Genomic DNA, 18,171 nt, shown 5'->3' on the forward strand with positions numbered 1-18,171 from the left:
ACATACACTCGCCCACACTTAGTTGTGAGTCAGCGCTCGTCCCGTGTCCTTCCACTCCGTCATCGTTTTGTTCGCGCTGTTGCCATTATAAATGCATACCAACTCGCCCGACTTTCCACTTTAATAAAACATGACATCACGTCAATTCGCGAAGTCGGTTTTCTTTCTTTAATATTACGCGGCGCCGATGAATAAAAGAGAAGAGGTGAGCCTTGATGCGAAAGAGGTTGAGAGAGAGAGAGCGCACGCTGACGCTGCAGGCCCCCTCGCGAAACGCACGAGCAGCGCCGTGGCTTTCCGGTGGTTAGACGGATATAGTAGGGTGCATAAACAACGCCAGAGCGTCTCACCGAATCAGACGCCCCACAGAACATAGAGGCCGATAGATGAACTTTGGGGAAAAAGAAAACAAAAGAAGCGCAGCCTTCACAGAAAAACGCTGCTACACCGATGTTCTGGCTAGAGCCTATATCGGTTCTCCAAAATCGGGGCGCCAGTTCCGCCTGAAGGGACCTCGCAACTATACCTTCCTTCAGTTGGTTATACGAGCTGCAACAAGAAGCGTAGAGGGGGGGTATGAATGACGCGTGTTTAGAGAGGCGGAATGCCGAACAGATGTGACTCTTCTTTTTGTTCTTTCGCTAGTTCGCTTGTTCCTGACTCAATTAAAGGGCAAGAATGTTGCGCATGGAGATGGACTCTAACGCAATGTGCGCGTGTATCTGGCATACCAGGACGACAGCTCGTTCAATATTCAACGAGCGGTATACGATCTTTGACTTGCTGTCTCGGAACTGCAAGGCTCGGGAGCATTGCTACATTGCGGCGGTTCCACAGAGAATAATCGTCCGACCTTCCGAAGGTGTTCATACGTGCGTGTGTGCATCGGTGCGTACGTAGCTATTGGTGCTTGTGTTTATGCGCGCGCCCGCGCATGTGTTTGTGTCAGTACAGGTTTAAGAAGGCAAAACGAATGCGATTTTAACTTAAGAAGTTACGTCTCACAGCACTGTCAACATTTCACGAGACGAATGCTTTTTTAATTCATTCCGAAGACGCATAGATGAAAGAAGACAACGCTTACATGCATAAGGAATGTTTTTTGACAGTGCGAGTCAAATGCGGGGATAATACGTTATGCCTATAAACGAACGAAGATTGAGCAGCGCCGATTCACACGTCTCTTGTTCGTTTGAAAACCGCAGCTGCATGCCCCCCCTCCCCCCTCCTCCCTCCCCATTTCTGTGCCCTCAGAAAGTCCGTAAGTTTATTCACAAAATATTACCATACGCAGCGCATGTGTGAAAGGCTGTACTTGATACCTGTTGTAGCGATGTGGCGTTTCGCCTGAAACTACGCGAAAAGGGCTGATAAATGAAGTCGAGAGCGCTGAGGAAGTGCATCTCATTTGCATATAAACCCTGTTCGTGTCGGGGTCGCGTTTGCAGTGTGATCAAAGAAGTGCGATTTAAACTGAACATCGGATTCAAACAAACGAATAAACGTAAGTTTTACTTCGGATTTATAAACCCAGAGGAAACGTGCAAGGTTAAAAATATATGGGCAGCCTTAGAATTAAGCTTACGCTTAGCTTCAACTGAATGAGAATCTCGCGAAAATAAGTTGCGCATAAAACTGCGTACAAGGATTCAACGGTTCGTCACCCATTAGAGAGGAAGTGTCAAGTGTCTTGTTTTTCTCAGCTTTACTTTCGCTTTTTCTGCAGAAATCCGTTCACATAACTTGGCACGACACGCACCGTGGCTTGTAAATGCGGCGGTTGCTTCTCGGTAGTTCACCTATTACAATAATTGCGTCTTTTATTCTCGTTGCACCCCGGCTTCACCGACGTGAGGAATCGCTTCTATACCGGCTGTGGTTGGGAGTGGCTTTTACGAAGGCGTACATTACTTTGATTGGAATGACCGACAGTGCTGCACGCGACGTCTGCGGCGGCGAAGAGAACATCGGACATTTATTGCGCCATTGTCATCAATTTCAGTCGGAAAGGCAAACACAATCTTACGCAATGCGAAGACTGGACGATCGGCCGTTGTCCGTGCAGGCGCTACCTGAAGACCGTCCCCATCCCTCGTCGGCCCACAAAGCTGGGAAGGCACTTTTGTCTTTCTTGAGGGTGGCTGGCCTATGTGAACGCCTTTGACTCGCTCAGGCCATCCGCGTGCGCGAGCGAGCTCACCGCGTCTTTCCTCCCCCCCCTCTTCTCTCTATCTCATCTTTGTATTCCCGCTTTCCCGTCCCCCAGACTAGGGTAGCCAACCAGAAGCGCTTCTGGTTAACATCACTGCTTTCTCTTTTTCTTACCTCCTCCTCCTCCTCCTCCTCCTCCTTTATTCTAACTACGGCTTCGCCATCACTATTCGCATCTGGAGCAGCGTGCTATAGGCGCATGCAGCCAGGCAAATATATCCAACAGAAATTGCGAGCCATCCTTCAGAGGGAGCCTCACAATCCCAGGACTTCGCAAAAAGTTTGTATTACCGTTGTCTGCCATCAAGCAACGCCAGTTACCCTTCTCGTATGAGAATTACAGTGACTGCACACGCGTCCTTACTGATGGCTCAACTACACCGACCAGTTCCGGAGGGACTGTACTTATACGGACAAAAAAAAAGCAATAACGCAACCGTTAAAGGCTTCGCGCGTCACAACGTCTACAGCTAAGGAACTCGTGGTTCTTCGCGGTGCACTTCATATTATCGATAGACAGAGTCCCGCAAAAAATTTATTTGTTTACTAAGCATACCCTCAGGGTTAAAGGCATTACAGAGCGGAGTGGTTATGCAACCAACAAGAAACAAGGAAATATGCAGTAGGTCAATGTACACACAAAAAGCTTGGCTGCTAATACAATGTTAGCTAATAACCAATAACGAAAAATGTAAGTTTAAAGGTAATGACAAAGCAATGAACAAAGTAATAAGCAATATGAAGTGCGTAGTGTTGCATATTGGACAGACTTCTGCGACTCAAAAGCCGACATTATATTGTATGCAGTGGTTCCTCTGAAATGGAACTCACGACTGACTGACGTGGAAAATCATGAAACTTAACCACCATTTGATAGAAAACAGGCCATGAGGTTTCTTTTCAATGGTGCATCGGCCATTGCAGTGTCACCGAAAATGGCGACGCAGACAAGGCTGCTCGTAAGTCACGTGAAGGTGACCACTGCGTCCCAATTCCTCTCTCTAGGACAGACGCTGCAAGGCAGCTTTGCCTCCTGGCGCGCACACTCCCGTTAGCCGAGTGGAGCACCGTATCATATAAGGCGCACCAGACTGCACAGACAAACGCCTTAGCCTGCAACTCGGAACTCCGCCCACAGGGGTCCATAGTGTGTTTGGTTAAAAGTTGTTCTCACGAGAGCTTATTCAGCGCTAAGTGGAACGGCTGACAGTACTGCATGTGATGTCTGGGGCTGCGAAGAGAACATCGACCACCTAATTGTGCCACCGTCCTCAATGCGACATACATGCAATCAATGTCCACCGCATGGAGGCGACTAGACGATCATCCGGGGAGCGCACCGACACGACACTGGAATACCGTCCCCACCGACCACTGGCGCTGAAGCCAGTGAAAGCCCTTTGGTAATTTTTCAAAACGACTGGCTTGTGCGGGTGCCTTTAACTGCGTGATGCTGTCCCTGCGCGTGCACACATTCATCGCCTTCTCTCTTTTCCTTCTATTACAATTTCTTCCCCTGCGTAGGGTAGCCAACTAGACGATTTCCTAGTTAACATCCCTCTCTTCATTCTTTCGTTTCCCTCTCTCGAGCACCCATTAAAGAATGTCTCTCTCTCTCTCTCTCTCAGCCTATTTTCTACAGGCAGCTTCTTTCCCACGGGCTTTTCTTTTTTGCCTAATCCGAAGATAAGCTTCATTTGACGATCTTGTTCCTAAAAGAAAAAAAAAAGAACGACAGAATACCCCCCCTCCCTCTTCTTTCCCCGCGAATTCGCACCTAAAGCACAAACTTCGCTTCCTTAAAGCTCTCATCATTCCCAGCTGCGCCGAGGTCTTCTGCGTGCCGCAATCCGTCGAAATGATGAGCCTAACATAGAAAGTGTCAAAAGGGAACAACGAAGCCATCACACTACTCTCACACATGCATTCGGCGTATACCCAGCAGTGCTGCTATTGTTGTAAGGACAAATGGCGGCTGTCTGTCTGAGGGGTGCACGCTGCCCGTCGAGGTTCAAAAGAAGCGCACCGTTGTTGCGCGCCCTGCGCCGCTCTCGCCATGCAGTGAAGCTCCGGAACTTTGCCCGTCATTGTTCCTCCCTGCCACGGGAAGAGATATATGTGCGTATAGAGCTCGACGCGCATCTCATCGCGTCTACCTGCGCAGGTGTCCGGAGTAGCCGCCGTCCGTCAGGGCTAATATCTTTTCTCCGCAGTTGAGCGGAACAACAATGAGCCGGAAATAATACATCGACTCGTGGGCTTCGCATGTATAGTTGCGAAATGAAATAACGGAAGCGCGGAAGGCGGCGAGGGTTAGAAGTAATTAAAGGCCATGACGGATGAGTCCCGAGCTGAAGGGAAACTCTTGGAGAACGTCGTGTCGACCAGTGTTCGTACGCGGTCCGCGTATGAACATTTCGTCGCCGCTGTGTTCGTAAGCAGTCCAAGCTCAGTAAGCTTCATTAGGTCAGCACATTTTCACGTTTCTGGGCACACATAAATCATTGGTTACGTGCGGCACTTCTATTTCGAATCGATGTTGCTTTCAAACTTCAGCAAGAAATGCCCAAATGCCAATAATACGGGGCTGTATAACCTTCTGTTTCGAAAACCTTCTGTTTCGAAGTTATTGTTGTACAATCATGTTAACATTGCGACCTTTAAGAATCTTTTCCGTGATGAGAGCGTACACGCACATACGATCTATCTATCTATCTATCTATCTATCTATCTATCTATCTATCTATCTATCTATCTATCTATCTATCTATCTATCTATCTATCTATCTATCTATCTATCTATCTATCTATCTATCTATCTATCTATCTATCTATCTATCTATCTGTCTGTCTGTCTGTCTGTCTGTCTGTCTGTCTGTCTGTCTGTCTGTCTGTCTGTCTGTCTGTCTGTCTGTCTGTCTGTCTGTCTGTCTGTCTGTCTGTCTGTCTGTCTGTCTATCTATCTATCTATCTATCTATCTATCTATCTATCTATCTATCTATCTATCTATCTATCTATCTATCTATCTATCTATCTATCTATCTATCTATCTATCTATCTATCTATCTATCTATCTATCTGTCTATCTATCTGTCTATCTATCTATCTATCTATCTATCTATCTATCTATCTATCTATCTATCTATCTATCTATCTATCTATCTATCTATCTATCTATCTATCTATCTATCTATCTATCTATCTATCTATCTCGCAAGTAAGTGAAGCGATGCTAATTTGATTGAACTTGGGCGCGCATGTAATGGGTAGTAGCAAGCTTGATTTTGTTAGCAGTGCTGTTAACCCCTCTTCGAGCTGCGTCGTTGAGTTTTTTACTAACAGTGACGACACCACAGCTTGCCTCCTTCGAGAAACCCGTCTAGAGTAGCACGAGTTTCGCACGCAGTAAAATGGCCCACTCTGTACACCATGGGCTTTTTCATCACGGCTCCGTAGGCATTATAGGCTTTCACTCTCCGCGCATAGTAGCACTTCGAGCTGGCAATACAGTATGCGGGGTTGTAAACGTCGGTAGAGCGCGCGGTCAAGCCAAGCCTTTCTTACTGGCTGCTCTCGGAGGGCCCTTACAAGGCTGTCCAGACTAACACATGTTCTTAACGACGCTATACCCGACTCTTGTTCTTGTAGCGCCGCCTCGGACTAATGCCGCCGTGCACTCTACCTGACACACGTAAACAGGAGCAGGTACGTAAATAAAATAAAGTCTGCTAGGAGGAAGGGTTGGGGTACAGCGCGTGTAATCGGTGCCTCGTAATAGCTGCGTGCCTTGAACGCGGGCAGTATATTCAAGAAGAAAACGTAAACCTGGCAGGCATGGCGTGGCTTTCAAAGCAGACCGCTACTCAATCTTTTATTTCAAAGCGTACGTTGCTTCTTATCCGATAGGATGAGCAAAAAAAAAAAGTGCGGGGGGGGGGGGGGGGGCGGGGGGCGGTTGGAGGATGCTAATGGACGGTCAGCTTTCTCCTGGCTAACAGCAGTGCTCGGTTCGTTCCTAAAATGGCACCAGATGCCGCGTAAGGGTCGCTAACTACCCGTAATTAACTCTGCTACGTGGTTTGGCGATGAATTCGCGGTACGCGCTAGCACTCAGACCTGCTCGTATAGGGACAAAGCAGACATGCCGATGGAGGAGGTTTTGGTCAGCGGTGATAGTGGACGTTTCCTTGCTTTTTGAGACATGTGGTTAGTGGATACCAGAGAATAGATTGCGAGCATACGTCCCCTCGTAACGTCCTTCTAATGTAACGTAAGGGGTTTATTTCGTAGGTGTAAGAGGTGACGCTAATTACTATGTTCCTTCTATCTGTAACTATTGAGTATAGATTAAAAAAATGAAATTATGGGGTTTTACGTGCCATAACCACGATATGATTTTGAGACACGCTGTAGTAGGGTACTCCAAAAATTTGGACCACCTGGGGTTCTTTAACGTGCACCTAAATCTAAGTACACGGGTGTTTTCGCATTTCGCCCCCATCGAAATGTGGCCGCCGTGGCCGGGATTCGATCCCGCGTATTGAGTACAGATAAAAAGCGACTAAGGAACTCGTAATGAGCAGCACATGACTTGTAGTGTAAACCGTGGTTTACGCTACACTATACACTATACGCTTTCAGGCATTCTTTCTTCTTTAGTCGGAGTGCAGTAATCGGTTTCTACTTGAACATGTATTTTCCGGCTTTTCCGTGTCTATTATGTCGACACGGGTACTTATTAGCGTTCTTATGGTGACTATTCGTAAACTGCTTATAGCGATAACAATTGTATGGAAACTCTAGACGCATTTCCGCATGTCCGCGTCGCCGTGTGCTGTATATTCGACTGAAAGCGTTCGAGGATGAGCCTAATAGGACGGCTCAATATCGTGCGCGGTTGGGAGGAAAGCAGGGGAGGAAGGGCGCAGTGGGGAGGGGAGAGAGGGTGTGGACATAGAAGGAGGGGGTCGCTCTGCTCCTGAGGATGATGCGTATACGCCTCGTGCACCAACCTAGCGGGCGCTTCCAACAGTACGCGCGGGAGCAGTAGCAGACGACAACCCTTTGCAGCAAGGATGGTTGAAGTTCGCGGCTGCGATTTCTCCTTTGTTCGGGTGCCAGGCTACTTCTTTTGCGGTGACAACTGTAGGGAAAACGCTGACCTCTGTGGGAGCGGATATGAACACGATGTTACCGGTGTTTGGGACAACGTGGTCCACATACGTGCCAGGTGTGTCCCGCAGACAAACGCCATGAACCCCATTTACATGAAGTGGAGCTCATGTTAACTAGCCGATAAATTTTGTTGAGTGATGCGATCTCTCGATCGCTTTTTTTTAATTCTACCCTTGCCGCAATGCTGCTTCTGTACCTCAATAATAGGCAGCCGTCGCTAGTGCAGACTTATATCAAACAAATCCGCACGGTGCGATGTCTGCATATGCTGTTGTGATCTTTTTGCCGATGAATACATGTGACATCGCCGAATAAGTGCAGTCGAAGTGGCCTCAAGAAGAGTAATTGCGAATTTATTGATGGAAACGCGTACGCTAGCCAACAAAGTCACCAAACGCACGGGTTAATAAAAGCGCGTGTTAGCGCTGTACTGCCGATGCAATTCTGCTGCATACACCGATGAACTGCCGTTCCCGCTGCAGTTTTTGCAATTTTAAATTCCCCAAGGGAGCTTCTTTGAAACGTACAAAGCTAAAATCTGACTAACTTTTCAGTACTTTTTTTATATTACTAGAGAGAGGTGCCACATGAGATATTTAAAGGCAGAGCAGCGCCAGCAAAAGTAGATGAGCGCTGGCGGCAAGGCCGGGTTTAGTCCTCTGCAGCGTAAGTATAATAAGAAAGAATTCAGTTGAGTACAAAATTTACATGCAAGAAGGGACTACGTTGTGAAACAAACAAATCACTCGGCGTGTTAAGTCTTTTCAGGCACCATCGAGGTGTGATGACTTCCCAAACGTGACGCGAACTTTTCAGCTAGAAATGGAACAAAAATACCATATGCAACAACTATTAGCGATTCTCGCCCTGAACTACCTATTTTCTAAAAACATTTCCCCAAAAAACACAATATCTAAGATGCCCTCGGGCAAAAAGAATAAAGCTATTAAAGAAGCACTTCCTTGGTATCGTTCCTGTAAGACAAAGCGTGATTTATACCCTTTACAAACGAGGCAGGATGAAAACCTCGCAGCTCAAAAGAATCAACAAGAGTTATGCATGGAGCAACTAGCAACAGTTAAACATGTGCGAAGGCACGCATAAAATAGATGTAAAAACATGAAGTGCGGGACAGCTGGTCACATAAAACCAACAATTTCAGTTCTTGCAAACTTCAGTAGCTTTAACATACAACACAATGATCTCGTGCAGTCGTGCTGCCTAGCTAGCGCAACGCGGTAAGGAAGCGGAAAACAATATAAGCGGCAAACAGCATTCCGAACTTTAGCGAAAAGCCTTTAAACCTCATGCTGCACTGCAGATGAACTTCGTTGCTCACGCGTCTAACTATGATCGAGTGGAAAAAAACACCGACGAGAAAAAGGAAAGGATGAGAACAAGAAATTTCCCTTCGAAGCGACGATCCATTTTTGCTACCATTGCTCCCGCTGATGAGGCTTTGCCGGGAATGATTAGAACCGTATCGCCGGCACGTTTTCAGCGGTATTTGAGCCCCCCACCCTGCAACAATTCTTCTTCGAGATTCCCTGAAGCTTTGGCCACCACACACGTGCGAATGGTGTTGCCTATCTTGCTCTGAAAACGCAAATAAGACAGAGAAGCGCGATCAACGTCACAAAAAAACTACGGCGCGCGCCAGGCTCCTCTCCCGCGTGTTCTGCGCGAGGTTGCCACCAGTGGCGCGTCCATCGGCGCGCACTACGCGTATAGCACGGCCGGGCAGGCCCTATCTTGAAAGCGATCTGGAACGGGGACGATACGCCGAGTGCTGATAGTTGCGTGTGCGCTGTGCTTTCCCCACTTAGCGTTGAAGCGAGAGGCAGCACGAAGGTCAATCCGCCCGTTGCTGCTGCCGCGCTTCATACCTCCAGCATTCTGACAGCGAGTTTCCGCGGTCATCGAGTGCGATGTGTTCATGTTTGCTTGCGCTCGAGTGTCGCCATGCTTGTTAACTTGGTTAGCGAAGGTTTACAAATTTATACGGCCGATTAAACTACTATCCTTGCTTCGTATAGCTGTCTACTAATTTGGTATTGCAATGAATGCCTCGCCTTTCGTGCGAAACTGAGACTGTTTTACCTGTTTTCCAGGAAGCATATCTAGCGAGAGCAACGGGTCACGTGACCGATAATTACTTGCTTGTGCAAGATGAAAATCACTGCGCTGATAAACAGTGTGCATAAGGCGTGGTTGAGGAGGCTCCGTCATCCGATATGCAGAACTGCGATATCTACCGACCAAGCTTATATACAGCCACTGGTAGAGTTTACCAGAACAGGCGAAAGACGCTTTTAGCGACTCTGTTTGATAAACACATACACACTGTAGAAATCAAACGTTGTTAGTAAAAGAACGAAGGCTATAGGGAGCTGTTCTTGAGAGTGTCAGACTCCGCCGTATTGGCGAATTCACTATTTATCAGCTGTAATTGGGCCACAGAGCTGCTACGGCTTCCCTCATTTGCTCAAAACGTCAACATGACAGAATTTGACAACATGGCGGGGTTCGGCACAGATAGTTTCCTGCAATATAACTGAAGGAGCTCTGGCACTGCGATCGTTCAGCCATCACGGGAATCACCGTTAGTACACGGATTTGTTTGATCTTCGTGCTTGTGGCTTCATTTATTACGCTTTATCTGCCTTTATGGGCCTAAATTTCAAAGCAATCTATGTTTTTTTTTTCCTATGCAGAAGGCAATCAGACTTTGTGAACACCGCAATCGCTGCTAATTGCATTGTTTCCGCTCGTCCATGCGTCCGTGGCGTAAAGGTTTCAAGATCGAGCTTCTGGGCTGGAGGTCATGTGTTCGAATCCTGCTGTCAGACAATTCTTATAATGTTTAGTTAATTGTTTATAACACCGTATTTTCTAGAAAATCATTACTTTGCAAAGTCTCGAAGCCGTTTAAAGCCAGAAGGACGAAGTTTAGGCAAATCCATGTACTAAACGTCACTTAAAACTCTTGCTTGGGCTAGTTAGTTCATGCTTGAATGAGTAAAGGCAAGGCGCAAAAGACCAGGACTGAAGAAAGACACAAACGACAGGACCAGCGCCATCCTGCCGGTCCTGTCGTTTGTGTCCTTCTTCAGTCCTGGTCTTTTGCGCCTTGCCTTTGCTCATTTAAACGTCATTCCCGTGCTGGCTGAACCGCACTGCTCGCAAACACCGTAGACAATGGCGAAACTGTTCTCTCTAGTAATTGTATGAAATTCCACGGTGTATAGCACGCTTAGTTCGTTTTTTCAAAGGTGATGCCACGGGGAAGGCAGCGCTGTTGGAAAACAGGAAAAGCAAGATCTGGGAAGGCAACGAAATAGACGTAAATGAGGATAAACGGGGAGGCTAAACACGATAAATGTTCGATTGGCTACCTTCTTCGGAAGAGGAGAAAAAATTTGGAAGAATCGAGGAGAAAGGAAACCAAGAGAGGAGATAATTAGTCTTCACCCGTGTACCGTGATGCAACTGGCAACAAAGAATGTCGTGTAATGTCGGTCGCTTCCAATAAACACAGCAGCGCCTTTGAAGAAACCCTTAATGGTTTTCATGCCATCGTTGTCAAACCGTCGCTGGCCGTCGTCATCGTTCCGTATTTTCGTCATCACTATCATCGTCGTTGTACCGCTGTTGTAGTTCATGTCGTTGTTGCCAGCCCAGCTTCAGCTTTTCTGATCGGCGCCTAAATGTTTTATTTGCCCCACTGCTCGTGTATTAGTTAATAAATTTTTCTTTTTTTTTTCTTTTTGCAGTCCAGGCACTCACCAACGTAATTGACTGGCAAGCGTGCCGTCAACCGGCCACTGCGTTAGAATTTTGCGAACGAAACACATAAGAACTCCTGTAAATTTTTCTGTGTGGTCACGGAACGCTGCGGGTCGTGGCTTGAATGAGCAAAATTCGAGTCTCGAAGTCTGAGAGAGAGAGAGAGAGAGAGAGAGAGAGAGAGAGAGATGACAAAGAATTTTCTACATCAAGGTTCCCGTGTGCCCTAAGAACAAAAGCGGGTTGGCAAAGTTATGAGAAGTAAGCGATGCGATATTGCGTATGCGCATTCGCTTACCAGCGCGTTGTGCAAGACGGCATCGGCGCCTTCCACATAGACAGCAAGAACGGGGCTCGCAGCACTGATCCGACAACGCCACCTGTCCACTGCCCCGCCGACGAATGTCCGGGTAGCACGCGTTATTACGAAACCGCGCTTCCTTGACCGCCAGTGCTGAGTCGCTCGAAAACTGGCGGCCATCCGAAATGAAGGCCCGCTTCTTCACTAGATGGAGAAGGAACGCGCCGCGTGGCAGCAAGTGCACACAGACGGTGAGCTCCTCGCGCGCGCGGCGCTTGTCCAGCTTTCGCGACGAGGGCTGTGTGACGTCTCGCGCTTGCAGCGACAAAGGGAGTATGTGAAAGCTGAAAGGCAGGCCGCCGCCTCCTGCGCCGCCGAGGGCAAGATCCGCGGCCGCTGTCACCTGTGCGTTCCAAGGGAAAAGAAAGAAAGGTACGGTGCAGTTTCGCTTCAACACCGGGGTCATCGTGCCTCGGTGCGCGGGCAGGCTCGATGCGGTCGGTCTCGAGCGCTCGGACGTCGTTGTAGATGTCTCAAAGCTTGAAGGTTAACGCTTGTTCAACGCGCTGTTTTCCTCCCTTAGATGCAAGTGCCTGTGAACACGATAGAAGTGACGGCGCGAACGCAACGCACGAAAGCTCGTAAAGGAGGAACAGAAAGAACATCTTGCGTCTTCGCGCGTTCGCACCGTTACTTACGCGATGTTCGACGTTCGCCAACTCACCCGGGTGTTACAAGTACACGAGCCAGTGCAGTACCGATGTAGTAGCGCACATGTAAACAGCCGTGACATTTTGTCGCGGACGCTCGCACCCAAATTGGCACTGGAGATGGAAACGACGATGGAGTGTTCAGGCAGCTTAAGGCAAGACTTCAGGCCATGAACTGTCTCTAAAGAACCCTCCCGAACTTCACCGACACCTCAACAGTTGTTGAACAAACGGATGCTGAAGAATATATATATGTATATATATATATATATATATATATATATATATATATATATATATATATATATATATATATATATATATATATACCTAAAACGACGAAGCAGATCATTTCTCCGGTACCCATTGTCAAATATTTATCATATCTTCACAAAGAGAATGCGTTACTTCTTTATAGTTTGCAGTCGCTCCACGCTTGGTAGACAACAAGAGCGAGAAAGAGATAGAGAACGATGCATAGAAAGGCAGGGAGGTTAACCAAGGTTGGTTCCGGTTGGCTACAACAAGAATTCTCGCGCCACAAACCTGGATTTCATGACAAAGACCCACTAGTGGGACTTTGTTCTTTAAAGATTACATTTGTTAAGACTTATTCTTTAAATTAAAGAACGGGTCCCACTAGTGAGACCCACTTTTAATCTTTGTGTGCTCTAACTTGCTAATCTTTGTTCTTCCCCTCTACCCTTAAAGGGACACTAAAGGAAAATATTAAGCAGTGTTAAATCGATAGCTTATCTGTCTAGAAGCATATCGTTGTTTTCTGGGCACACTATACTACTTTGTGGCGTAGAAAACTGTCACCGAACGTCCTGCTGTCGCTCCTCAATTTGCATCGCCCGCGTCAAAACTGAGGTCAGGGCGTAATCTTCACGTCACCACCTCTGCCGCTATCGGCGAATTAGCCATTCCTCTAAACTGCCCGCCCTTCGCGTATACACATATCGTTTCCGTCTCCCTGCTAGGTGGGCGGCGGCAGCCGTCCGGTGCCCTGACGTCATGGCGCACGTCACGCGAGAGAGGTACTATGCTCCATGACAGGTGACGCCACTTAGATCTTACATTTTCGTAATTTTATCGTTTACAGAAGCTCTGTTGTTGCTGGGAATGACGAATTCGTTATTACAGAACTTTAATGTTTCAATCTAGCTCAACTTAATCTGTTAGTGTTCCTTTAGACAAAACTGAATATATTTCTTTCTTAGCGGTGGCGAAGTTAGTGGAATAATTGTTGAGCCTGGTCGTAACGACATCTTTCATATGCTTTGAAGTTCGTCAGCTTCTATTCTCTTTTAGAAGAACCCTGTATGCATCTCGCGTATATACTGCGAATGCTTCTTGACCAATCCTCGACAGCCGTTTCGGGACAGATTTTTGAAGGGAACAACGCACAGGCGACCAAAGGGGTCTGCCAACTATGAAATATCTTACCTCTTGTACATGAACGAAACATCACCAATCAGTCAGTCGTAACTCAGTAATAAACAATCACCAATAGCATTGTGCATGGTCACAGGGTCGGGTACGTTGCTTTGAGGACGGCAAGCAAAAAGTCGCAGTTTCACCAGAAAGGCGGAGCATCCATTACAATAGCAGAGAGAGAGAGAGAGAGAGAGAGAAATGAAAAAGAGGAAAGGCAGGACGGTTAACCAGGCATTAGTAGACATCTATGCCAAGTAAGGATTGTAGTTTTATAGGCCGTATAAACTTGTAAACATTCGCTTACTAACTAAATTAACAAGCATGGTATTACGCGCGCGTAGGCAAACGTGAACACATCACACTCGATGACCGCGGACACTCGCTCTGGAAACGCTGGCGTGAGGAAGCGCGACAGCAGCAGCGAGCGAAGTGACCTGCGTGCTGCCTATCAACTGAGCGCGAACTGAGCGGCGAAAACAAAGCGAACACGAAGCTATGGGCCATCGGTGCAACCAGACTGTCCCCATCGCAGACCGCTTTCAAGAAGGGCCCGCGCGGCTCGCGCCATACGTAGCCGCCACCAGAGTAGAACCCCGCCACCCCTCCCCTTCCCCCGGTGCCTTGCGCGCGACTTAAGACGGCGCACTTCCGTCCCGCTTTCCTCCGTGGCGCGCGCTATATTGATCCGACATCGTCGCCTCACCCTCGCACGCTTTCACTTGCACATACAGCATAGGGCGCGCTAGGACCATGTTATCACCTTTGTACTTTATACGGAACATCACGGCGACGGCGACGACAGGAATGCGCTCGGAGTATTCATATATTTGCTATCGCAATTAAACGTTATGTCAGCGCGCAGGCTCTCGGCGATGTAACCTTCCCTCGTTCAACGCTTCCCGCTACAGCAAGGAATACGTACTTCCTGCGCTTCCGTTCCAGCTGATCTTGCTGGTGCGGTAAGATCCCGAACATGCATGCAAAACAACTATATGGTTGGGCCTAACGCAAAAGGAGGCTCCTGAATCTGAATATTTATGTATGACGTGGACCTATGTATGGCTTATGCGTTTGAAGCGTGCATTTTTTTTTTTTTTTGCATCGCAAGCGTTCCAGTCACTATGCACGCGCAAGGCGTGGGAGAGCACGCGAGCGCTTGCACAACTATATACTTTTTGAGAAGGCTGCCTGAGATGCTGTCATAGACGCCGAAGATATATGCGGACAAATCACGCAAGAAGAAGAAAAAAAGATGTGGAAGCGGGAGAGAGAGAGAGAGAGAATGAAGAGGAAAGGCAGGGAGGTTAACCAGATATGAGTCTCCGGTTTGCTACCCTACACTGGGGATGGGGGATAGGGGTTGGAAAGATGATAGAGAGAAAAACAAAAAAAATTTTAAAAAAGGAAATAAAAAAAATAAAAAAAAGGGAACGCGCACACATGGAGACACACACACAAAAGGCGTTCCAGTTAAAGTCGTTCACACAGGCCGGTAGATCGCAAGAAGCGCAAAAGCGCTTGCACGGCCTTCTTCTGTGAAGGTAGGTCCTTTCGATGTTGTAGAATTCTTTTTTCGGATAGCGGTTGGTCGTCCAGTTGGTCAAGTTCGTGGCTAAGGCATGCCCTCTGTGGACTGTACTGCGGGCAGGCGCACAAAATATGGCCAATTGATTCTTCATGGCCGCAGTGGTCACAGGTTGGTGTGTCGGTCTTCCCTATGCGGAAGGCATAGGCTTTAGTAAAGGCAACGCCCAACCAAAGTCGATATAACAGTGTGGCGTCTCTACGGCGAAGCTGTGATGGCGCTCGAAGACTTAATGTTGGATCAAGTGAGTACAGTCGCGTATTTCTTAAATGTGGCTCATTCCATTGCGACGCGGTGCACTGCCGAGCAAGTAGACGGAGCTTCCGTGCCGCGTCAGTTCTAGAAACAGGAATTGGGACGTGACGCTCCTCAGTATGGGCTGAGCGGGCAGCGTGATCCGCCCGTTCATTGCCGATAATCCCGCAGTGACTTGGAAGCCACTGGAAGGTTATTTCATGGCCTGCATCACTTATATGGTGTAACGTCTCGGTAATATGGAATATTAGCTGTTCGTGCGGTCCGCGTCGTAAAGGTGACAGTAGAGACTGCAGTGCCGCCTTCGAATCGCAGAATATTGTCCATTTGTGTGGCGGTTCATCACCAATGTGAAGAAGGGCAGTAAAGAGCGCTGCGAGCTCTGCTGCCGTCGATGTTGTCGCGTGGGTCGTCTTAAATTTAATTGTTGTAGCTTTCGCTGGTATGACGGCTGCCGCCGCGGAGCTGCTTGGAAGGACTGATCCATCAGTGTAAATATGCGTAGAGTCACGGTAGTTCTCGTACAAATATAGTAGCGTGAGCTGTCTAAGGGCTGGTGATGACAGATCAGCTTTTTTCGAGATACCAGGTATTGCGAGGTTGATTTTTGGCTGAGCGAGGCACCATGGAGGGATCGAAGGTCTCGCAGCCGGAGTGAAACAAGCTGGCAATGATTCATCATATGCAGTTATCGTTTGGCTGAAAGATGTCTGTGGCCTGTCCGCTGGTAGAGAGGCTAAATGGTGACGAGGAGTCCTGGCTAGATGCCTTATATGGGTCCTGAGTACTTCAATTTCAATGTGGGTCTTGACAAGGTGGTCTCTAGCGATTGCTATCGTAGCCACTGTTGAAGCACTCTGAGGCAGGCCTAGACAGATCCGGAGCACTTGACCCTGAAGACTTTGTATTGTGCGTAGATTCGTTTTGACTGTGTTGTTTATTGCTGGCAAGCTGTATCGCAGAAATCCTAGAAAAAGCACCCTGTACAGTTGTAACATGGCACTAGGCGACATTCCCCAGGTCTTGCCAGTGAAAAACTTGAACAGGTGGCAGATGCCTGTCAACCGTTTTTTCACGTATGATATGTGTGGAATTTTCAAAGGTAGTGTATATGCCGGCGAGAATTGTGCAATCCTCTGGTTTGGTTGCACTCACGTATACTGTCCTGGGCTTCACTGGAGAAAACATCCAATTCGTCATCGACTAACTGTTGCTCTGATGCTTCGAAGATGTCATTTGAATATGTACCAAGTATAGCTTTTCTGATGAACATTTACACTCGTAGAACAGTTTTATATCCGGTATATGCGTCGAGCCCATGCGGCTTCTTGAATGCCAACTTTGATCGTTTGTTTTCATTCAACTCTGATCATACTGAGAAGTGTCAGTGTGACCAGCAGTTGTTAGCTGGACGAAGACAGGTATGCGCTCGTCGAAATGATGACCCCAGCCTGCGGCTTCCTTTGTCCGCTCACAGTTGGTCATTTCAGGTCTCCATGTTCCTGTGAACCTAACTATCAGTGCACGTGTGCAAGTGTTACCATACCTGCACACTAAAGCTTTTTGAACATGAAAGCGAGCAAAAAAGAAAAGAAAGAAAAAAGAACGAATGATAAAAAAGAAACACTAAAAAAAGAGGATAATTTATTGACTACTAAACCGATAACTTACGCGCGCTGCGCCGTTGTCTGAGTGGACTACGAGGAGGCTGGAGTTTTCCATGTGAAAAACAACAAAAAACAACGACGAAAAAGAAAAAGAAAACCAGCGATACATTTCGACAGAATACGACAAAATAGTCGGCGTTTCCAGCAGCTGCACTCAACGTCTTCAGCTGGCGTCTCTCCGAAAAACCGCGGCTGACCGAGGCCAATGATGCGCATAGCTTCGTTGATTATAGCGAGAGTATTGACGTATTCAGCATAACAACCGCTGTAGAGCTAACGGCAGTGGAGAGATTTTCTTGTATCTACGGCGCAGGAGTTTCTTTATATACAACTGTGAGGACCTCTCCCGCTCAACCCCATCTCCTGTTTACATTTGTTTTTTGGCAGAACGTTTATTCAAATAAACTCCGCAGCTAAGTCGACGAACGATATGATCCCTGCTCGTGGGCAAACGCTAGTCAGCGTCATTGTCATCGAAAATAGCGCCAATAGAGCTAACTGAAACAGAGCCCAGCGCTTTGCGTTCTGGGGAGAGCGCTAAGCGCGTTCCGTCGAAGGTTCTACCCAATCCAAAAATATGGCTTTATACAGCGTGGCATAGCCTGTCTTTGATCACATAAACATTTACAATGCAGAAGAGTTGGAACAAGCTGTTGCCAAAGCTTCCAACGCAACACAGCTTTCTTTTTGTCAGCTTTCGTTCTACATCCTTCGTCTTGTGCACTTACTCCATCATATTGCATCGACGCGCCTCGCAGGCATGCCGTCCCTCGGGGAAGACACGTCTTCCCTAAGAAGCCTTGACAGGCACCTATGTATTCTTATCCGAAGTTAAGAAATCGAGCTAAAACTTTCACTGATGATCAATGACCTCACTACATACGCCAGTTTTAATTCCAATATGGGCGGTTTCTTTTTTTGTCTAATTGCGGCTCGCTATTCTTTGTTAATTCCATCAACTTCCGTTTTTATATTTATGCCCCTCTCTCTCATTTTTCTTGCTTTCTTTCTTTCTGTTTATTTTTTTACTGCCTTGTGAA

At 47.4% G+C, this 18,171-nt stretch overlaps 1 protein-coding gene across 2 annotated transcripts in view; it reads left to right on the plus strand.

Annotated features, from left to right (window-relative positions):
- The window catches only part of LOC126537130 (uncharacterized), an 87,431-nt gene that overhangs the window by 31,942 nt on the left and 37,318 nt on the right, over positions 1-18,171 (plus strand). Inside the window, exon 1 of one of the 2 annotated variants that reach the window (XM_072287829.1) lies at positions 11,837-11,906. The exons of the other annotated variant lie outside the window; for it this stretch is intronic. The gene's annotated coding sequence lies outside the window, so the exon portion shown is untranslated. Of the gene's footprint in view, positions 1-11,836; positions 11,907-18,171 lie in introns of those variants that run through there. 2 annotated transcript variants of the gene reach the window in all.

This window comes from Dermacentor andersoni, chromosome 4 (genome assembly GCF_023375885.2).
Source record: "Dermacentor andersoni chromosome 4, qqDerAnde1_hic_scaffold, whole genome shotgun sequence".
NCBI lineage: Eukaryota > Metazoa > Arthropoda > Arachnida > Ixodida > Ixodidae > Dermacentor > Dermacentor andersoni.